Genomic DNA, 24527 nt, shown 5'->3' with positions numbered 1-24527 from the left:
GAAGCTGTGACCGTTGTTGAGATATTTACTTATTTATTTTCTCACCACATTTCTCCTTCCTACTTTTCCAAGCAGGTATCCAGACCTTGAAATTCCTTCCCTTAGGAGAAGTTTAAAGTAGGTGGGCTTGAAAGAAGGAACTGCTTGAATCCAAGGGCCAATCTTATTTTTTTGAGAAGCCAAAACTCTTTGAAGAAATGATGCTGCATATCTCAGAGAAGGAACATCAAGAGGGGCATTCTTTGGAGGGGAGTGAGAGAAGAGGGGAGAGATTCCCCTAAAGTGAGTAGACAGGAAATATCTGTGAGTCCTAAGAGTAGATAGAATTCAGTTCGGGATAGGGCCGTGAGGGAATGGCAAGACCCCAGGGGAAAAGCCTGCATAGGATGTCTAGGAAGTGAGCGTGCTGGGATGCTAGCATCTCCAAAGACGTTGGATATGCTTTCTGTGGGACCTCATATTAGGGGTTGTGTAGGGAAATAAAATAAAATAAAGAAAATATATATGTTAAATATATAGTTAAAACGGTTAAAAATTTTTTCTTTTAATAAAGTTCTTTTAAGGCTTAGTATTTTAGTATCCGCCATATTTGCAGTGTGATATCTGCCTATGGGAATGCCTTTCCCAGGTTTCTGGGTGTGCCCTCTAGTAGGAAACAGAACCGGTGTGGGGTTTTTTTTGTCATGGGTATCTCTGAAACAATGGATTTGCCCTATTTTCAAGAAGGAGAAATTATGGACTAGAGCAGTTCAAACATAAAAGAAAGGAATAAAGTGAAGACAACTGGAAATAAAAATATCCCAGGCTTTGGTAGGTTGTTTTCTAATTGTACAACTCTTGTTTGCTTTCAGGTAATTAGACCCATTTGGACTATTTTAGTAGTTGACTCATTTATTCATAAACATTTATTTTATTTCTACTAGTGCTGGGCTAGACACTGGGGAGTCATCACTGAATAGAGCAGGGACATAGTACATTTGAAACCAGAGACAGATATTTTAGTTCCAAACCTTGTTTTTAGAAGGCAATTTCTTACATTCTTCTTTGTCTAAAGAGGTTTATTTCATCCAAAGTGCGTGCACTAAATCAGCTTGCTGTTTCAGCAAAGGTAATGCTTTTTGGTGACACGTTTACATCTGGATAATCCTACTTTTTTTGTAGTGACATCAGTGATGGTTACCATGAGAGTGGTCTCTGCTAATCTGACTTAGAGTACTCTCTTCTCTTCTGTCTCTACTCTGACACGAATGAGTATGGGCATGCCTCCATTATTATCCCTCTTCCTAGAAATAATATCCACCACGCTAAAGAAAGTGACGAAATGTATATGTTTAGTCTTTCAATTATTGAAATAGATTCAAACATAGATCAAATTTACATTATAAAGGATGAATCACCCTTCTGATAACTGATATTTATTTCTTTGAAGAATTGGTAAAAATGGTTCACAACGGCATATTGAGTGATCTAGATATGGAAGTTTCTGGATTTTGAACAGGCTAGTTATAGAGCATATATATAAAGTACCCTATGACATTAACTTTGCACAGATCCTGAAAGCCAAACTACCTGATCCATGTGGAATAGATTTCAAGATAAGAGTTCCGTTTGGTTTTACATCAGTGTCTTCAATATCTGTAAAAATTGGTTCCTTGCTTTACAATCAGACAACTAGGATGCTAAGCAAAGGAACAAGAACAGTCCTTAAAATTTGAAAAACCGGGCCAGCCCCATGGCATAGCAGTTAAGTGTGCGTGCTCTGCTACTGGCAGCCCAGGTTCGGATCCTGGGCTGGCACCAATGCACCGCTTGTCAGGCCATGCTGTGGCAGCATCCCATATAAGTGGAAGAAGATGGGCATGCATGTTAGCCCAGGGCCACTCTTCCTCAGCAAAAAAAAAAAAACAAAACAGAGGAGGATTGACATTGGATGTTAGATCAGGGCTAGTCCTCCTCACACACACACACAAAAAAGTCTTACTAATCAAAACACAAATACGTTGATATTATTCATGCCTGCTTTTTCTTACCTCTTATAGTAGCACCCTTCTGCTGCAATGGAACACTATAATTGCTGGTAGCATCAGTGTCAGATTAAAATAACTCAGTGTCATATTCTTATTTATAAATCACAATAATAATATAATTTAAAATAGTTCTTTACCTCTGGGGGAAAAATAATGTACTGTAACATTAAGCCTAAAAGCACTGCTCAAAATCTAAGAGCATTGATTCACTGCTTTCCTTTTTTTTTTTTTTTTTTCTTTTTTCAAGCCTAAGCTACTGTAATTCTCCTTTAACTGGTCTTCCCACCGGGCAAATATAACCTCCAAATGGTATGAAACTCTGCAGCTCATCTTTCCATTTGGAAACTAGCTAAATCTGCATATATTCTCTTCATGGAAGCATTTACCTTGCCTTCCAGGAAAGCTCCATGGTGATTTGAAAATGTTATCACTCAGTCTTTAGAACTCTGAAGTCTGGCTTCTACCTCCAGGACGTACAGATAGTACATACCCCATAGCTGCCATACCAAGAACCTCTTAAGGACTCCTCACATTAATCAGATAGGTTTTAGTGTTAAAGCTTTTGCATTTGTGACACTTGGAATATTTATATTTTAGCCAGGAAATTTTGTCAGTCTGTTTTTAAGTTTCAAACCAAGATAAAAGATGCTTTTTATTTAAGTATGTTACGTAAAAGTGTCATAACTAGGTTTTTTTTTTTCTTCTTAAGTTGGAGACTCTGTAGAAATAAATGTGCTCTAGAGTCAAGAAGTAGTGTGCCCAGCTGGAACCTAGATTAAATTTGTGTGGGCTGTTAAGGCTAATATTCCAAATACTGCCTTAGCCAGAGTTATAGGGTTTGGTGACTATATTGCAGTGTTTGGGATAAAAATGGATTGAATGCTCATAAAAAATGTCAGAAGAAAAACACTAGAAGCTCCATCCAGTTCAAAATAAGAAGTATGTTATAAACATTCATAAAGAAAACTTTGCCCCTTTGTTTGGGATTTATCTCTGATTACCAAGGTTGTAAACTCCATCCACAGATCCAGATTAATGATTGCCATGTATCACTCTTCCTTCACATAGAGCTTAGATGTTACATTCTCAGTGAAATATTCCTCAACTCAACCCCCCGCCTCCTTCTCTGATCTCAAAAAACCTTCGTCTCACTCTTCTTTTTATAATACCTTTCAAATGATGCCGAGCTTAGCTGTTCAACTGCTTGTTTCTGCCACTGGAACATCAACATTTTGGGGATAGGGATCTAGTCTTGTTCATCTCATCTCTGAAGCCCAAGAACCTCTCTCGTGGCTTAAAACATTTGCTCGTTGTTAAATTGATAAATGCACACGTAACATTGAAGAGGTACTACGTTTGGAACATGAATCGAGAGCCAATGCTGCTCATGAGATGGAGAGGAAAATGGTGCTAAGACTTGTGTGCACTCATTAAGGAGCAGAGGAGAACCTGGGAGTTACCTAGCTTCTATTATATCTGTTCCTTCTAGTCGGGTAGGACCAATTTGGGTCATGGCTTCTGGCAGGATGAGGTGGAGGCTGATAATGACTCTGGGATGTCTCTGTTGCTCAGAAGCTCCTAGTTGTTTTGTTTAATGCAGCTGTCAAAGCTCCCTCTGGCTTCACTCAGCACCTAGAGTTAATCACTGGCTCATCCTTGCAATAGAACTTTGCCCCACAGAAGCTCCATGGCTGTACTCTTCCTAGGAGGTGGTCTTGTAATGTGGAAAGAGAGTCCTGCTGTGCTGCTCAGGATCTATGTGGCCTTGACCAAACTGCTTACTTCTTTGAGTCTATTTCCTCATCAATAAAATGTGGCTTGATCTATGTAATTCAAAGCATTGCCAGGATTAAGTGAGGTTAAATATGAATCACATCAGTTACATTCTCCCACACCTTGGTGTGTCTCCAATAAAAGCTAGTTTCCCTCATGCTTCACCTCCTCTCACACGCTCACTCTCTGAGGGGTACACAGCATTTCTCCATTGAATGTGCATGTGCCTTGGGAAATAAGGGCTCCCTAAAGGAGAGGCTTTTTCCTTGGGGTGACTGCAACAAAATGGATGGGTTTCTCTTCATCTGGGCCCATTCTTCTGAATCCCTTTGTCTCTGTAGAGATGAGCTCAGGGCAGAGATCACCAACTTCATCAGACACATCTTTGTGAGCACACATGGACCTGTATTGTACTGATGACCTTTGAATCAAAGAGGCCTCACTGGGCTTGGAATTCAGGGGAAAGCAGTTGGGTGAAGGCGCCATCATGAGCAGTATCCAGTTCTGCATAGCACAGGAGGAACAATGGATACATTCAGAGGCTTGGAGCAATTTGATGATAATAGGCAAGAGGGTGGGTTATATTCATGTTTAAGAAGGCAATGCCCTGGTAGCAAACTCCAGGAAGTATGAGTAGCCTAAATGCAGAGTAGAAGGTCACATTTGTCCTCTCCTGTACACTGATTTCCCATGGAGTCTGTTACTAATCTTGTTGAGCATCAAAGGGGGCTTTGGCTTCTTGGAGAAATTGCAGCAAATCAGTTTGACAGGCTGGTTAAAACAGATCTCAGAAGCAAGAAAGGAAGGGTTCCAGGCAGCCAATCAGAGTAGGAAGATCTGGTGGTAGTGCCTGGTAGGTGTCTAATTAATAGGGCAAAGTCCCATAGGAAGAGACTGACTCCATATCAGCTTCTTCCTTTCCATACTAGCGAGTCTGAACCAGTCCTTTTAACATAATAAATGCTAAATAAATATTTGGTGGTTGAAGCCATGAATTAATGCCAGGAGAAATCAGCAGAGAGTGTCAAAAAGGAATTAAAAGTGAGCTAGGACTGATCAGCAATAAGGATCTCCTCTTGGGAGGCCTGAGGGGACAGAGAGTGTTCTGGACCTAAATGAAGGCAAGAACTCAGACTTGGAAGAATGAGACAGAAGCTCAATCACTAAAATGGGGTACAAGACTGAATCTTACACGTAATATATTTGGCATGATCTTGATTACTGGGACCTGGAAACAGCCTCAGAGTAGATTTAGAATTGAGTCATTCTTGCTTGGTTCCTACTGAGTATTAGGCAATAATCTTGTGTACATTTAAAATAAAGTCAATGATTTGATATGCAAAGTCATTTCTATTCTAAGTTTTTGAGTCAGATGCATCAAAATAGCAGAGAAATACTTTTTGTATTTAAAAGTGCGTGTGCAGTAGCTGGTGTCTGTTGATCACAAAGTGCTCTTCTAAGAGCATTACACGTATTAACTCATTTAATCGTTGCGACTCTATGGAGCAGGTTCTGTTATTACTCCATGTTTCAATGAGGAAACTGAGGCTAAGAGAAGTTAAATATTTTTTTAAAGGGTTAACTTTTTAAAGGGAACTTCTTACCAGTGGCCATGATAAGATTCAAATCCAGTAAGTCTAGCTTCTTAATCCATCTACCAGGAACAGACAGTCTCAAGTCAATAGACCCAGGGATATATTAAATTTGTAAACTTATAACATTTATATTTGACTTATTTGATAAAGGAGCTAATAAAAAATAATACCATCAGTTGCTCTCTCCATTGCCAGTAATATTAAACCTTTTTGGCATTCTTTGAAGGATTAATTTTGGAAACTAGGAACTCTACCAAGCTTTAATTATTATTGCTTTTTAAAACATGAAAAAATTATGTGGCTAGCTGGACTATCTTAAGGATAAAAGACATTTACACTAATTTGATCACTTGCAGTAATTTATTTTAGAATTCTCAGTGGTAACATTAATCTTCAATAACTTATCTGAGGTGATATTGGAGTCCAAAAGTATTTTCAGAAGAATTTTATTGTAGTTCAATAGGAATTATCTATCTTTCTTTGAATGTTAAATGTTATAAAATAGGCAATTTTACAGAGCAAAAAGCATTTCTGATAGCCTAAAAATTTAAGCAAAATTGTTGGCATTTGTTAAGTTTATTTTACTAATCTTCATTCTTTTTAGTAACTTTAAAAGTAAATCTTTCATCATATTTTAGATTTTCACGTAAAATTCCAGGATTGAAATCGGTTTTAATGAAAATAAAAACGTGGCCTAATTATGACATTATTTATTTCTGCAATGGCGTCACTTGTACATTTGAATATTGTGCCAAGCAAATATCACCTGAAAAGGAAAGAAGTTAGCCATTGGATTTATCACTTAGATCACACGGAACATGGAACCCATTTAGGGATAATATTTTCCCACATATAATAATTGCGATAACAGGTTGATGAATACACCGTAAGAGTGTTGGACTGAAAATCTAGACTTAAGTTATTTTGGGCTTCTGTAGAATTTGTAGTAATTAGGAGGATTGAAGTGCAAAGAGAAGTGTCACCCACAAATCACCACTTCATGACAGTAGGTTAGGGTGGCCTTTGCATACCAAGTAACTCCACGTACTTTCATTTTCCCACAAAGTTATATATGATGAGATGTTATTTTCCTGTGAAAAAGACTCCTAATGAGAACTTTAGGTATAATTCATGCAAGCTCATATCTGGGCTGAATTAATCTGCTCACAAATAGTGAATGATGGATTTTTTTTCAGGTATTGGGAAGGCTTTTATATTAGGAAAAACTCCCATAATAGGAGTGTCTCTAGGAATAGTGTAATTATAATAAAGTGATTGGTATAAGGTCTAACCTATACATGGATCTGTGGAATTTAACTTTCCGCCCCTCCTTCTCCCAGTCCATTCTCTTTTTAATTGTGTTGATTACCTTGGGAGGTACAGAATGGATTTGACCTTCCTCAGCAATATAAGTTGTATATTTTGGAAAGGCATAGCTTCATGCAGCCTGCAGTGAACTAAACCTAGGGTTCAAATCAGAGGCACCTCTAGCAGCTAAAGATACAGTCTCTTACTTTCAGTCTTCGGTAGTTTCTGAGTGTCCATCTGAACCTAGGGCTTATAGAGAGACATGACAAGACTCAAGGCCATTGATGGATTTTTGTTACTTAAAGTTTGTACTTTAAGTGACTACTTAAGTGTGATTACTTAAAACTATAATAATTTATAAAGCATGGTTTAAAAATTACAATTACACATTTTTGATTGATTACTAAAAACATTTTAGATAGATAGTTTAAAATAATTTGTATTAAGGGTGCTTGCTTTGTGGTGGTGCATCATCTTTAGAATCTGGGAAAACTGAAAAGCTATGTCTTCAAATCATCAATGGCTACCAGTGACGTGGGGAAGAAAGCTAATACTCCGAGTCTAATCTGTGCTGTCATCATTACTCCCACAATTTGTTTTTGGTATTTTTGCTCCCACAATTATATGGGGTTACAAGATGCAGTTTCCTTTCCAGAGTAAAATCATCTGTCCACGTTCCGAATTTTGAGAGCTTATTGATTATTCGCTCAAGAAGCAAAGTGGACCTAGAACTGTTTCTTTTTTTTTTTTTTTAATTTTTGTTTATTGCAGTAACATTGGTTTATAACATTGTATAAATTTCAGGTGTACATCATGATACTTCTATTTCTGCATAGATTACATCATGTTCACCACCCAAATACTAATTACAACCCATCACCACACACATGTGCCGAATTATCCCTTTCACCCTCCTCCCTCCCCCTTCCCCTCTGGTAACCACCAATCCAATCTCTGTCCCTATGGGTTTGTTTATTGTTGTTATTATCTACTGCTTAATGAAGGAAATCATACGGTATTTGACCTTCTCCCTCTGACTTATTTCACTTTGCATAATACCCTCAATGTCCATCCATGTTACTAAAAAGCTTCTGCACAGCAAAGGAAACCATCAACAAAACGAAAAGACAACCTAACAATTGGGAGAAGATATTTGCAAACCATATATCTGATAAGGGGTTAATCTGCAAAATATATAAAGAACTCATGCATCTCAACAACAAAAAAACTACCAACCCAATTAAAAAATGGGCAAAAGACCTGAACAGACATTTCTCCAAAGAAGATATACAGATGGCCAACAGACACATGAAAAGATGTTCAAAATCACTAACTATCAGGGAAATGCAAATCAAAACTACAATGAGATATCACCTCACGCCCGTCAGAATGGCTATAATTAACAAGACAGGACACAACATGTGTTGGAGAGGATGTGGAGAGAAGGGAACTCTCATACACTGCTGGTGGGAGTGCAAACTGGTGCAGCCACTATGGAAAACAGTATGGAGATTCCTCAAAAAATCAAGGATAGAACTACCATATGATCCAGCTATTCCACTTCTGAGTATCTATCCACAGATCTATTTCTTAAGAAAAATTCTGGTTTGCCTGTAGGTACTTCCTTGTCCATCCACGTGGAAGAGAGACTTGCGGTGATTCCTGTGTCGGTTCGTGAACTTCTGTTTTACTCTTATGGTGTTTGTCTGCAGTGTGTGGATCTGCCCTCAGTCACCAGCACAGAACTGCTTCATCCAGGCCTTTGGCAAAGATATAACCTTAAATTGCCAAGCTTTTATTAAAGTCAAGTGGAGAGTGATAATGCTGTTTGTTTTATATTCATTGGATCTCAAGCATGCAGAATTGGATTGTGATCCTTTTTCATGACGTAGAGTGACAGCCTTTAAGGATATTTTTTAAAGCACACACAGTTAGTACATCCATAACTTAGGATCAAACTGATTTCAGAAAGTTACATATATAGGTCACACAGTTGCTTTTACTGAGTTCCATTTTGGTGGCCTATCTGAATTTTTCAGGACTCTATGCTGTCAAGCCTAACTATTGAACCTGCTATTGAATTTGCTGTAGCAATATTATTAGATCTGATTATAGGATTTAAAGTCAGATAAATCTGGGCTAGAGACTAAGCTCTAACATTTGCTCTTTTTGAAAAGTGAATATTTGTAGATTTTGTGCACCCATTCCGCTACTTCTGGAAATCATATTCCTTACAAGTATAAATCATATCCAATTAAGTATCCATTAGGCAACTCTGTCCTTAGTTTATGCAGTTAGAGTGACTCTGATTCTACCTTTCCATGTGAGGAGGAGTTTGGCCAATCAGAATATTTCATCCACCTTACTATAATATTTGATTCAAGGATGGAGATGTGACTCAATTAGAGCTAATCTCAGTACTTCCAGAAAAACAAGAGAGGCACTGGCTCTTTTCTGTTTTATTTAGAGTGGTGAGGTTATGACATTTGAGCTGCTTGTAGCCATTTTGTCACCAAGAGTGAAGAGCCTGCCAATAGAGCCAAAATGGGAGAATATAGAACTATAAAATGGAGAATACTAGGTCCTGATGACATGGTATGAATCCTTGGATCTACCTATGCCTAAAACTAATCCCTGGACTTCCAGCTACACAATAAGTTCAACTAGACAGTAAATCCCCTCTCCCTTAAAACAATTTGAGATTAAATTTAAAGAATAGTAAATAATTTCTTACCAGCTGACCTTAGGTGAGTCATTTAATTTCTCTGCAGTTCAGTTTCTTATTCTGTAAAATCTTATGTAATTTGTGCTCTGCTAAAAGACTTTATGGTCTGATGTCTGTGTTATTTTTTTCTTATTCTGTTCATATTTCCCATCCTAATTTTTATGTTCTCTGGTCTCAATATTTGTATGTTTGCTTGCATGAACACATGCGTGTATTTATGTATTTATGCTATGGCTTTACTGAAGACCACACCAAATCCTTTGTGGAATGAGATGAAGTATAACTAAATAACATACATTTTCTGGCAACTTATTTTAAAATAGTCATTGTATCCATTGTATATTTGTATCCAGCTGATGTTATATATATATAATATATAGGATATATATATATATATGTTATGTATATGTCATATATATATTATCTTTGGATACAAAGATACAACAAAACCTCAATTAGATAATAAAACCTCAATTACTTAGGAGGCTTCTATCTGTGATTATAGTCAATCATTGGTTTCATGTCCACTAAATAGTGGCATTTTGATAGATGGTTTAAGCAGGGGAACTAACATTTGTAAGCATTACGTGAGCATTGTTATAGGTATTTTGCATATGTTGTCTTATTCAATTTCTTACAAATCTTCCCAAATTATCTTAATTTTATATATTGTGGAAACCCTGACTAAGAGAGTTTTCATAACTTCCAAAGGTTACATAAATTCTAAGTAACAGAGCTGGGATTAAAACCTAAGTCTTTCAATCTGAAGCCTAAGTTTGTGCTCTCCATGATAGTGTAGCACGGGAGCTGCCTTATCCAAAAGCCAACATTTAGTTGTTCCTGGAAAATTGAACATGCAGCTCACTCTAGGGTATTCATTTGTCCCTTCCCTGGTAACTTTAAGGCCCATTGGTAAAAATCCATGTAAAGGTACTCTAGTGGGTGCTGTGGGGCACCACGCTGTTTCTCCTTCAGAACCAAGGCACTCATTCTCCAACTTCTGGGAGTGTTGGCCACCAGTGCCTCTCAGCTGAGTCCTTCTCTGGGATTTATCCTCTGCTGAAAGACCTGCCTTGTCCAACGTTACGCCCCCTCCCGTCTTGGTTGATGTGGGGTGTAAAGGCCCACAGACTTTGCCTCAAATGGGAGGACTCGGAAGGGCTGTCCCAGCTCCAGAGCTCCTTCTGGGATGTACTGAGGAGCCCTCTATTGAGACTGCATCACTGCTCAGCTCCTGCCTCTTCCCGTCCCACTGCCTCCACTCTCTTATGAGTGAGACCGCACCCCAGTAAATTTCCTGGACATGAATCTCCTTCTCAGAGTCTGTACCCTAGACACCTGACCCAAGACAGCACTCATTCATTTGCTTATTTATTCATCTGTTCACTTATCTAACCTATCATCCACCATGCATTCATTCACTATTCATTTATCTGTACACAAAGGACTTATTGGTTACCTGATATGTGCCAGCAGTAATAGAAAATTTGGGACATGTTACAGTTATAGCTAGCTAGTCATGTAATAGAGATAAAGGAAAAAAAGAAAGGAAAAAAGAAAGGAAGAAAAAAGAAACAGTAAATAATTGAAAACATCTAAGGTGTGAACTATTTCAAAACGTTTATTAAAATCCTGTTTAGGCATCCACTGTGTGTCGTGAAAATAAGAAACTATATTTGCTCTGTAATTGCTTGAATCAGACATCTTTTACCTTGATTAGCAGTTTCAATCAACCAAGACATTACTGAGCATTTTCAAATAAAAAGCTGCATATTTCTCAACCAGAAGTCCTCTATTTGACCTTTTTATTTTCTAAACACTTTTGATTTGCTAGAATTGGCTGGTATTACTCCGTATAAAAATATTAATTTCTCTAAAATGCAAAACTCTGCAAATATGAATAAAATGAGACATTTAAGATGTTTTCTAGTATTTTAAATTTTACTGTTATTTTTGTTTCATGTCCTTTGATTTCTAAACCTACTTCCCTTTTGGTCTTATGTTTGCATCTAGATTAGAATATTCTATTTTGATATTAGGTATACTTAGGTTTTTCAACATCAAGGTTGCTTAAAAAATAGCATTGGTCTGATGTCCGAAACTCTTAAGTTTACCTAAGAGCTCAGAAGAGCAATAGGCTGTTTTCTTGAGAGTCACATTTGAAGGTTACCGTTGGTTGAAGTAAGTCTGTTGCTAAAAGGTGGAGTAAGTTGAACTAGTGGAAGCAAAGTCTGCTTCTATCTTGAAAGTTTTGAGAATTTCCATTCTAGAATGCAAGATAGTCTTCTGTAGCGTTTCAAAGTCAGCACTCTGAATCTCTTGCCTTTGTTTGATTTCTGTGTTTCGGCAGACCTGTTTAATCCCTGTGGGATCTTGCCTTTTGTTTCTTCTATGGGTTCTCCTCCTGCCACACAGGTTTCCTTGCTGCATCACAAAAGCTAAAGCCAGTCAAAAGAGGCTTTATCTCCATATTTAGACAGAAATACAATATCAGAAATTATAGTGAATGCTTTTGCTTCTAACGGCTGCAAGCGGCTATTGCCCCACTTGCCATCTGGTGGCATGTTTCTCTTTCCTGTTCTTTTATGGACCATGTGCTAGTTCACATCTCTCTCTTTCTCTTTCTCCATTCATTTTGCCCACCGCTCTCATCCACTTAAGTCTTATTAAGAGCATTGTCAGAGTCAATCATTATTGTGTGCAAAGTATTTGAAAGTCCTTAGCAAGAGAAGGGACATAAGCCTCTTATTCTGAATAAACATTCTAAAGCCACACTGGAATCATTTGGGAAGAAAAAAAATAATAGCACAAGATTGCCCTTTACATGACAAGTTGCTATTTATCTAAATAATGAGATGCACTCTCAATAAATCGTGTATATTAATTTAGTATGAATTTACTTGGCTATATCAAGCTATCCTTACAAGATCCAAATATAATAACATTACAAATATACTTTTTTAAGGTCCTGGAATCAAAGCCAAATATGGACATGTTAACTGTATATTTCTATATAGTACATTAATATCAATGGCTTATCTAAATCATATTTGGATTTACACATGGCCACCCCCACATTTGCTGCAGAGTGTCACCTGGGGCAATCAGCTAACAATGACACCACTCTGAGGCCCTTGAGAACAGGAAGTAAGGAAGAAGCGTGTAGCTACTGAAATTTACAAAAAGAATTTTAAGTAGGCAGATTTTAATTACCCCAGAATAGAACTTGGCCAGCACATCAAATTGTTCTTCCTCCTACTCATTTTGGAATTTCTGAAAAAAAAAAAAATCACACTGAATTGGTGCACATATTTATATTTAAAAATATATCTGGATCTAGTCCATTGCACTTGATATCAAAAATTAACAACTTTAATTTTCAACTCTAGATCAGTAATTAGATTCCATACAGAGACGTCACATATGGCTAACTCATCTCTAAGTGAAAACTCTTACCATACCTGTCTGGTCAGCCTGGATAGATTATCTATCCATCTATCTATCTAATCTATTTATCTGTGAAATTGTCATAATACCACGTTCGGCAGAGAATCCTGGGTAGAGTGGGTTCTTTTTGTTACTCTTGACCATTCCTCTGACATAGCTTTTCTCAAAATGCAATCTATGGACCATCTGCTTTGAATTTCCTGTAAGAAATTCAGATGGCTGGGCGTCACCTAGACATACTGAAATAGGATCTTGGAGAGCTGGATCTGGGAAGATGCAGTCCCTAGGTAATTCAGGAGTACATTAAAGTTTGAGAACCACTGCTGTAAAATACACACAGGCTTTTTCCCTTAGCCTCTGGTACAAATCGGCAAACTGAATTATTTAAGAAATAAGTTTTGTTTATTAAAAACAGTTTGAAAAACCTAAACCACAGTAGAGCCATCCCATTCTAGTTGCCCTTCAAGCCCGGGCACCCTCTTGAATGAGATGGTTGAACCAGCTTTCTTTCTCTTTTTCTCTCTTTTTCTTTCTCTCTCTCTTTGAGCTTTCATTCTCTGAGATTTTCACATGTACTGTGTCACAAAGGTACTTATTTGTTGAGATTTGTTTTCATCTTTTCTAGGGACTGGCATATTCTCCATTTTTAGTGGCTCAAGAGATGGGAGAGTGGGAAAACTAAGGAGTTTAGAGTAAGACAGACTTGGGTCCAAATTTCATCTCTCCTTCTTCCTTTCTGAGTATGTTCGGGTCACTTAGCTAACACTTTTGAGCCCTGTGTTCCTTGTCCCTCAAAAGGAACAATGATATCAACTTTGCAGAGTTTTCAGGAGGATCAGCTAAAATGATATATCCAAAGAGTTCAGTACATTTTGACAATGCTCAATAAATATTAACCATTATTGTTATCATTGTGCTTCATGCTGAGGACAAAGGTGTTTCATTATGACAAGATGGAGCAGAGGCCCCTAGGTGAGTTTGGTAAGGATATTCATTGAGATAATCATTTGCCACGCAGCACTGAATCCTCTCTGCCACATCCCCAGCATGTGCTAGTGCACACACACCTGACGTTGGACTGGGTTGACGCTCCACCCAGATGCCCTCAGTTCCCTTTTAATGTTCTGTGGGTGTCTGTGGCCATCGTCCAGCTTCCGTGTGCTTTGCTTTGAATGACTCACACCTGTGACTCTTTGGAGCCCAGCCTTGGTGTAATGGGGCTGCTTTGCCTGCACACCCAGAGAGTGCCTAGGAGTTTATATCTCCCCCCCCCCCCCCCCCCCCCCCCCCGCCCAGTGGGTGCTTGGTGCATGAGTATGGAAGTCCATCTCCTTCGCCTGGAGAGGAGACCGACCCTGAGGTATAATTTACACTTCTGAGCCTCTGAGGCTGGGGCTTGGTCTGAAATCTCACATTTACTTTGCTTCTTTCTCTGCCCTGTCCTGCTTGCCCCAGCCTCGCTGGCTTTTCCTGGGAGCTTTCCTTAAAAAATCACTTGCACACAAACCCTCGTCTTTATGTCTGCTGTTGAGGTTCCTTACTAAGGCACATACACACACCCAGGCACACAGGCGTGGACTCTGAAGAATGTCCCCAATTCTCTGCAGTCCTTTTAAGTACCCCAAGGTCACACATAAACTGGTTTCCTTGTTTAGGTTTGAGTGTTTAGAACAGGGGTAGGCAGGGTCCAGATAGTAAATATTTTGGGCTTTGCAGGCCACAGACAAGGATCTCTGCTACCCTACTGACACCTGGTTTGGGACATATTTCCCCTTGCCTTTACTTCTGACTCAGCTGGAGTTTTTACACTGTTTTTACACAGTTTTTACACTGATGTCTGCCTGCCCCTCGCTAACTTTTAGTGGCTAATGATACCGGCCCAGAATTAATGGTGTGCCCTTCAATGCCCTTAAATTTCTGGGCATAAACTGAAAATATGAGGCTAACACCTGGGTCATCTGCCCAATTTCCAGATAGTTGTTGTTTTTTTTTTTTTTAAGTCACCACTGTCCATATTTTAATGGTCCATAGCCATGTTAATACCAGAAAGACAGAATTTAGATCCATGTAGCCATGGAAAGTAAGAAATACCAACACCCAGAAGAGTCATTAGTATTTTGTAGTATTTGCTTTATTGTCTTGCCTCAAACTAGCAACCTTCAGTGGATCGTTGACATTAATCCTGCTCTGATACCAGGTTATTTACTAAGTGACAGAAATTCAGCATTAGCTGAGGTGAGAAAGGCTTATTTACATTCAATATTACTTGACATCTTTGTAATTTTCCTTTTCATGACAAAGGGAGAATATTTACATTAAAAACACATCAGTAACCTTAGTAATCTCCTTGAGCAGACAAGGGTACATAAAATCAGGCTGCAAGCTAAGAATGATGGGAACGCAAATGCAGGAAAGCCTGTTTCAGACAAATTTTAAGGCAGTAAGATTAAAGAAAAACCCTGCAACATAATTAGACCAGGGAAGTCAGCAGACTCTGGGTGGTCTCCAACTTTATCATGATGAGAGAAATCATTGTTTAAAGAATGGAAAGAAGTCATTAATTCAGATCATTGCAATGAAGGAGTTAAGGAAGTCAGTAGCTGCAGCGAGTTGTCATAATATATCTGGAAGTAAAGCTTTTCTAAAAAATTGAATTTTTATGTAATATAAATTCAAATTTTGTCATCAAATAGTTCTTTGTGCTCTAAATAAAATCAGTATTGGATTGCAACACCCACAGAGTAGAATGCATTAGAACATTAGGATATAATTTGTACTGTAGATGTATTCACAACCCTCTCAACTTCTCTTGCATATGACAAAATGAAGATAGTGGGGTTTAGGTGTATCTCTGAGAAGCTTCTGGGTTCGTCATATTTCCCAAGTTTATCCACCCTGAGGATAGACTTGGAGCTCGGGCACTTCGGCAGCTGCATAATGGTTTGGGACACCTCTTGGCAAGGAAGCCTGCTGGGCAGAACTCAGACAACTTCCAGGTGGGTCAGATACCACTGGCACTGATAATTTCCTGGCACAGATCAGAACTTACTCAGCACTCTGCCCATGTGATCTCTGGGAGCTGACCTTTTAAGCCAAAACCAATGTTCTAAGGAGCTATTCTGAAATCTATCCATGCTTTTGAGAGTAACAAATGTTAAACTGCATCTCCCTCAGTAAACTGTAATTGAACTTTTCTTTTAAAATTTGACAATCAAAATGGAGTCCTCGAGAAGTGTAAATTGAAGCAAAGTTAGAAATAATCTGGGCAAAATCCTTGTTCTAGGCCAACATCTTTTAATACCAAACACAAGACTTTTTTTTTTCTGGAAAATTATCTTCACATTATTTGGGGAATTCCAGTTTGGGCTAAATGAAAAGCATTGCATTGATTGTGTACTTAGGTGAACTAGTGTATCACGTATCATAATACATTATATTTCCTAAATCATAAATGAGTTAGCGTTTCATGTAGAGCTCTGTTATATCTGCTAAGTACCCGACTCTCTGGTGCATGGGGAGGTCCTGGAACTACCGGCCTTGCCAGGGCTACAAGAGAGGCAGGTCAAGCTGGAGACGACAAAAAGGGGCAGGTCCCTCTGAGGGATGCTGGTATATGAAAAAAGAGATTCGCTCTAAACCAGTGCTAGGGTCTGGGTGAAAAGCAGAGGGTTAATCACAGAACAAGCTGAGACAGAGGGAAGCATGGGAGCAGTATCCAGACTGCATAGAATAGTCCTCTCACTAAACAGGTCTATCTTAGTTGAGTTAGAAACTCACTAAACAGGTATATCTTAGAAGTCTTCAGGTGGTAGGCTCTTGACAGACAGGGTCAAAGTTGGTTTTCACTTCCCTGAGCTGGAAATAAGAATTCCCTTTGCAATTCATGTTCAGATATTCAGCATCCTTTTCCTTCTACTTGGGAGATCCTGGCTTTCTTTCATTCCGATATCAAATGTGAATTATTCTATAATATTGGCAGCTCGGAATCTTACTCTTTATTTTTCTTGTCTATATCTTCTATGTGTACTTTTCACAGCTTTTCATTACGTATATGATGAGAAGATCAATTAGCCCCGTTTGTTGGATGCTTTTGGCAAAGACAGAGGTGATGGACACAGCTCACCCTGCCAATACTACACGAATGTGTTCCTAACTCTGACAGTTTGAACTTGGTGGTTGAGATTTTCCCCTTGTGAGCTCAATATTTATCTGTGGTTCACAGGTGACTTGAGGAGTTGGCAAGGGAAAATCTTTATTTATGTGAACAGTTAATTTGGCAGCATTTCACAGCCAGGATAGGAAAGCATCATATTTACAAATGTTTCTAAGCCACAGGGCTTCATCTATCTTTTGTGTCTTGAGCACAGAAGGAGGGCCAGTGAGAATCTAATGTTTGTTCTTGTATCAAGTCACAAGAGATCCCCCTTTCCAACTCTGTCTTATTTTCCCACATACTGGTACAAACAGACAAAAGCGGTTATTACAGAAAGTGAAGCTGATAGCTTTTAATACATCACATCCACTAGGATGAAGGCATAATTGCTACTTTTATGTTCATTTTACAGTGAATAGTAATTAGCCTCTGGCCCTTTAAAGTGTGTGAACATCGAATTATCCACCTGCTCTTGCCATGTCTCGTTAACTTAAACTATGTGCCTAAACCTTTATCAGAAAACAACTCCTTCCCCATCTCCTGGCTGACATGCTACTTTAGATAAATTCATTTAGAGAAGTCACAGACTTGAGGATGACAGTCTCCTAATTTGTCCCAAGAGTCGAGGACAAGGACTTTTAAAGATGCTTTTAGTTATAGTGGTTGGCACACATCACATAGCTTTTTGGAAATAAAGGCACACCACTTCCTTTGAAGACCGAGACATCTTTTACTTTTGTTTGTGACATTGTTTGTTTGGCTATTAGCTGATTTATGAAGATAACTTTATGAGTGGGTTACAAAATCAATGTGTATACTCAGCCCATGAGAAGAGGCAGGTCGATGATAAATAACCTTTGCGGATTTGCAGCAAAAATTTCCCTTTGGAGGAAATGGAACCTGAGGTGACATAATCAGGATTATCATCAAATAAAGCACAAAGGAAAACTTACCTCCTTGTGAAGTCAAAGTCAAATGTACCCGCACAATATAGAAATTAGCAGAAGACTCTGGTGTACGCTGGAATCTTAGGATCTCAGAGTCAGGTATAAACTGGGAGGCTATTTGATTGAAGCCTGTCAGTTTACAGAAGAGGAAATGTAGGCTTAAAGTGTAAAGTATCTTGCCTCTGGTTGGAGAAAACACTTGCTTCTTTCTTATAAAACATGTTTAAGTGGCTCTAGCATCCAAAGGAAAGTTTGGTGATACTTTAAATTATGCATATGAGATAGAAAAGAAACTACTAGTTTAATTTTTGGCTTAAAAAAAATGCCTCCACGGAATTCTGCCATTGCTTTACTTTTATATATGGCAATGATTTTGTAACCAAGAGGAAGGAATGAATATCTTGCTATCAGGAGCACCAGCCACTGGCTAGTTTTTAGGCTCTGAGTCCAAAGGCATGTGTAGATGTATTGGTTTCCTATGGTTGCTGCAACAAATGACCACTAACTTAGTGGCTTAAAACAACACAAATTTATTATCTTACGTTTCTGGACGCTGGAAATCTGAAATCAGTTTCAATAGCCTTAAAATTAACATGTCAGCAGGGCTGTATTCATTTTGGAGGCTTCAGGGAGAATCTGTTTCCTCACCTTTTTCAGCTTCTAGAGGCTGCCTGCATTCTGTAGCTCATGAACCCTTCCTCCATCTTCAAAGCATCATTCCAACCTCCTCCCATCTCAGGAATCCATCCTCACATCTGCAAAGGTTCTTTTACTATTATGGTAACATATTTCCAGGTCCCAGCGATTAGGATGTGGACATCTCTGGAGGACCATTATTCTGCCTACCACGGTGGGGCTCTGGGGAATGAATAAGGCCCCAAATAGTGCAGGCAGTTTACAGTCACGTTTGGCCTATGATGTTGAAACAATGGCGACAGTCGCAATAGCTGCTCTGTTTACTCCATTCTGTGTCAGGAAGGCCAGCAGATTATCCTCGAGGGTTTCCCTACCTGGTCTCTGCATATCACAGCTCCTACGTCACATTGGAGCAACTGATCATGCAATACCACTGAAAGTACTGGTTGGGAGATGCGGGAAGCTGAAAACTTAAAGTACCGTGAGAGGCATTTGTAAATTACGCTTGGTGTGATTGTCAAACCCATCCAGATGCCATAGACAGCTTTCAATTGAAGACCTGATATCTTCAGTAACCAGAGATGTATAATGCTTGTACTTCAAAGGAAATAAAGATAATCTTTAAAAATCCAGTTTTAAAATCCTCTACTTAATTTTTTGGCCTGTGTATTGAAACTTGACTGTTCCACAGTAGAAAATCAAGAAGAACAAAGAAGAAACATTTCTATATAGAATTTCTATATACAGTTAACTAATTACATTTCTGGTTCATTAATATCTTGTTTATGAAAAAAAATCAGTGTGAGACCTTCAGGGTCCCTTCTAACTCAAGGGGCTGTATAAAATTATCTCAATTTAAATAGCATCTTAAAAGGTTTAGCGTCCCTTGGTAAAGATAAAACATCTCATCATTATCAATTAAAGGACTCCTGAAGTCTTTGAAAAGAGGACTTGTTTGCTTAAAATACGTGAAGGTCATGCTCACCCTGTAATAGTCAATAAGAAGTAGTCATTTGTTATTTTTAAACAGGCTGTCATTTAGCCATTATGAAGATGAATAACATTTGTTATTAGCTAATAATCTTCCTGTTGATTACGGAGAAAAGACACTTGCAGACACCTTATGTGCCTTTCTCAGTTGCTAGATTGTTAATGCCTTTTGATTAAATTCTGTACACAAAAATTAAGGTCTTCTCTAAATTTCGAGACTGGCATCTAGGATGCAAAACCATGCCTTGGTCCGTGGTATTTTGAGTTGCATATGTTATTTGCCTACCGTTCATGCAACGTTGCAAAAACAAAGTTCATTTTTTAATATCAAACAGATTGTCAATGGATCATATGCTGCCTCTATTAAGGTTAGTTTTTGGATGTCTGCCTTCTTGAAGAGAGTTAATGAAGCTATAAGTTACCTGTGTGCCTTCATTTGGAGTCAAGCCTAATTATCTGGATCTTGGCCACATTATTGTCCGAGCCTTATTTCTAAAGCAGATGGAGTCATTCAGGAATGACTTCATTTGTATTAATTTGTTGCACTGTCTTCTGCTATTCCTCTCAGAAGAACTATATAGCTTTTGTCACGGAGAGCAAAAAAGACAAAAGAATTTTTGTCGGAAATTAAGAGAGAGATCTACTCCTTCCACTCACGAATACTGATGTTCCAACTCAAAGGCAATTAAGTAGTGGCCACTTTAGAGCAGTGGAATCGTGTAAGAGGGTAATTATGCTACCTAAGATTCACGAGCTTTCATTTTTTAGAAGTCAGATGACAGACATATTGATCCAGCACTTTAAAAGAGAAACTCGCTGAAGCTTTTTTTGCTGTTGTCAGTTTTTCACCTGGCTTTGGAGTGCCCAAGGGGCAATCTGTGAGGGAAATCTCCACCTTGGCTGACTCAGAGCATCAAGTAGCTTGCTGGAAGGAGCAATCGCTTTATTATTAATGGATCAGATACAGAATCTCCTGGTTACAGGCTAAAGGGTCATCACAATTCTACCTTGCACTCTAGCTGTGGTCATCTCCAAGGAGAAAGGCATGTAATAAACTCTTAATTCAATCACGTTCATAAATTTTCTGGAGAGATGTGTAGAGTTTGGTTTCAGAGATAGGGAAGAAAATTTGGCTTTTTCATTGACAAATGATAGTGGTGGCTTCTTTTACTAATATTTTGGCAACAAGGGTTTAAAAATTGTCCATGGCTTTTATGTGGTCAATGGGATATGTCAATTTGGTATAAAAATCTTAGATAAGAATAACAACTTTATTCAATCATCATATTGCTATTGGCAAAAACATGAAATCTAATGATTCCACTAACTTATTTAATTCTAAAATCTGCAATTAGAATGTGTCTACATTGATATCAAAATATCTGAATGAAAGTTGAAAGAAAACAGATGATCTAACCATCAACACAATGACAAGTATTCATTGATTCAAGAACCCAAAATACAGAGGCTATTTCCTCAAAAGAATTTTTTATTTGCTCTTCAGAGAAAATGCTTCCAGATAGTAACTTTTAGACATTTCTGAGATTATAATCTGTGTAAAGTTTTCATTAGATATCACTAAACTAGGAGTCAAAAAAGGCAAATTATTGTATCACATTGGGTTTTGCTTCATGTATTAGTTTGCTAGGGCTGCCATAATAAAATGCCACCAACTGGGAGGCTTAAACATCACAAATTTATTGTCTCACCATTGGAAGAGACTGATTTACACTGGAAATCCAAGATCAAAGCATTGGCAGGGAAAATTTGGACATGGAGACAGACATACACACAGGGAGAATGGCATGTATAGATGAAGGCAGAGATCTGGGTGATGCTTCTACCAGCCAAGGAAAGCCAGAGGTTGTCAGAAAACCACCAGAAGCTAGAGGAGAGACCTAGAACAGATTCTCCCCCACAATGCTCAGAAGGAACACCAACACCTTGATCTCCAATTTCTAGCCTCTAGAACTGTGAGACAATTAATTTTTGTTGTTTAAGCCACCCAGTTTGTGGGACTTTGCTATGGCAGCCCTAGCAAATTAACACAGCTGTTTCTTTGATATAGATCCCAGCATCTCAGTAGACCTCCTCTGCCCATGCAATCTAAGTTACCCCCTCTCAGGCCCTCCCTCACACACCTGGTTTCCTTCTTTCCACCTTTCCTAGTTATTTCCTTCATGTAAAAGGTAAACTCTTTGAAAAGGGACCTTGTCTCTCTGTTTACCTCTAGGATCCCAACTCTGAGAACAGGGCTGGCACAGAGTAGGCACTGAATAAATATTTTTTGAATAAATGAATCATTCTATGATTAATACCTACATTATATCTCCAGTGATGTGAAAGAAGACAGTAATGAATAAGTGAAATAACACAAGAATTAATTTGTAACAGCCTGACTATATCAAAAAGATTTTTTATTTTATGAAAAAGTTTTTAGTTTTAAACTATTGTCATAAAACCTTGAAATATCATTTTGAATTTTAGTTTTGATTTTTTTAAAAAAAAGAGAATAACAACTAGTAACATAATTTAATTGGTAAAGGAATTGCATTCAAATAGAATTTATTACAAAAATGTAAAATAAACCAAATTGTTCTATCTATTCAAAACATCTTTTATTTGGTTCTCTAAAAGAAGATGATTTAATTTGAAAAGATCAGATGTATTGATTGAAATATGATTTCTATGGTACTTAATGGAAGAATGAGGCAAATGAAAAGGAAATTTATCTTTCATATTTGTTAATATCTGATTGAAGAATTGTGCAGGGTTAGTCTTACCCATAATATAATAGGATTTTTAAGACTGATATATATCCAAAAGTTATATTCATTAAAACCATCTGGGTAAGATATCAAGATTTCTGACAACCAATATTATGTTGCCAGTTATGAAGTTTTGCAGAAATCTATAATAGTTTGTAGCTGAGCGTGCTATGCACTAAAAAACTTCTTCAAGAAACTTCCATTGATATTTTCAAAGGATCCTGCTGCTTTTAATCGAGAAGTTGCTTAAGATGACTTTAAATTAAATCTAAACATAAGAATTTGGAAACTATCATTTTTAATGTTAGTATTGTGGTATAACTTTATATATATATAGCTTATATATATAATACACACTGTACACACACACACACAAATCGTAATAAGCATACAACCCCATTAATTTTCACAAAGTTAACACACCACTGTAACCAGCACCAGAACAGGAAACAAAGTATTACTGGTTGAAGGGACAGTTCAAGTGTTTTGACCATTTTTCTTTTGGCATGTTTGCCTTCTTCTTTACATATCGTGAGTATGAGCTCTTGGTTGGATATAGGGCTTGCACAGGTCTTCTTCCATTCTGTGGCTTGCTTTTTCACTCTTGGTGGTGTCTTTAGTTAATAGGCATCTTTTGTTTTAGTATAGTCCAATTTCACAGTCTTTTACTTTAGCACTTTTTGTGTCCTGTTTAAGAAATCTTTGCCTATTCTGCAGTCATGAAGATGGTTTCCTATGTTTGCTTCTAAAAACTTCATTGCTTTACTTTTCCTATTTAGATCTATGACTCGTCTGGATTGATATTTAGTGCAAGGTATGCTCAAAATGTTATCTGTGATTATATCCAGGAATCGTGATTATAGGTCGTTTTATTTTTCCTTAAAACTTTGAGTATTTTATACAATAAAAATGTCTTAGTTTAATAATTTTAAAAGGGTGAATTAATCACCCTTCACTACGTTATACTGTATAACAAAAATCTTGAAATCTCAGCGGATTTTGCCAGCAGATACTTGTTTTTTTGCTTACCTATGTTGGTGGCTGCCAGTCAGCTAGTACGAGTCTTATCCCCTCTGTGGTGATAGAAGTTGAGTTCTGTTCCATGATTCTTTCCATTCTAAGACTCAGGTTAAAGAAGTAGACCCTCCATGGCAGAGGTACAGGAGCATATAGTCTGGCAGAAACCTTCAAAGCCTGTCAACATTTCCATGGAGGGCAATACGGGTCATGTCTGTTCACATTCTAGTCCTTTAGCCAAAACAAATCATGTGACTGAGGCCAAAGGCAGTGGAGCAAGGAAAATCACTATAAGAGAAGAGAATGAAAAACTTCAAATGTTATAATCTACCACAAAGGCTGTTTTACAGTGCCATAAATCTTGCACCATTCTTCCTTGCTCTAAATTCCTCAGCATGGCATTCAGAGCATTTCATAATGTGGTCCTAAGAGACATCCCAACCTCAGAGCCCACCACTCTTCTCCGCAACCTCTGTGATCTTGTAACCTTGGACTGCTCACAATTCCATGGACACAACTTGCCTCTGTAAGCCTGCATGCTCCTATTCACTTTGTCCCCCTCTCCCCCAACACATCTTATGGATTACTGTTAGACAATTACTTGAAGTTTCCTGAACGAGCCACGTTCTTTCAAGACTGAGTTCAATTATTTCCTCTGCCTGGGACGTTCTTTACCTCCCTCTTCCCTTGTCTCTTGAGATTCTACTTAGCCTTCAAAGACCAATTTTTCTGTGAAATCTTCTTGTATTCCCATAGTCAGAATTAATCATTCCCTTTTCTTGCCCAATTATAGCACTAATTGCAGCCTACCTTAATTCCTAGTTATGTGTGCACATACTGGTCTCTCCCTACAAAGGGTTGTGTGAGCTTCTTGATGACATTTTATTCCTGTCTGCATTCCCTCCAGTGCAAAGAGGAAGCAGTTCCTGGCACATAGTAGGCATTCAACTGAAGTTGGTAGCATTGAATTGCAGGCCAGTGTGGCCCTGAAATAATATTTAAAAAACGTTATGTGACTTAAAAAAAAATCCCAGCGTTGTCAACAGTGAAAACTTTGTAACTTCTAAGAAAAGTTGCTGATCAGCGAAGCAAAGAACAAGTCAAGAACCAAGTACAGTTTGCCCTTCAAGAACCAATGACT

Source organism: Ceratotherium simum, chromosome 14, assembly GCF_057802395.1.
Source record: "Ceratotherium simum simum isolate JZ-2026a chromosome 14, ASM5780239v1, whole genome shotgun sequence".
Lineage (NCBI taxonomy): Eukaryota > Metazoa > Chordata > Mammalia > Perissodactyla > Rhinocerotidae > Ceratotherium > Ceratotherium simum.
The sequence above is the reverse complement of the archived record's forward strand: the minus strand, read 5'-3'. Positions refer to the sequence as shown.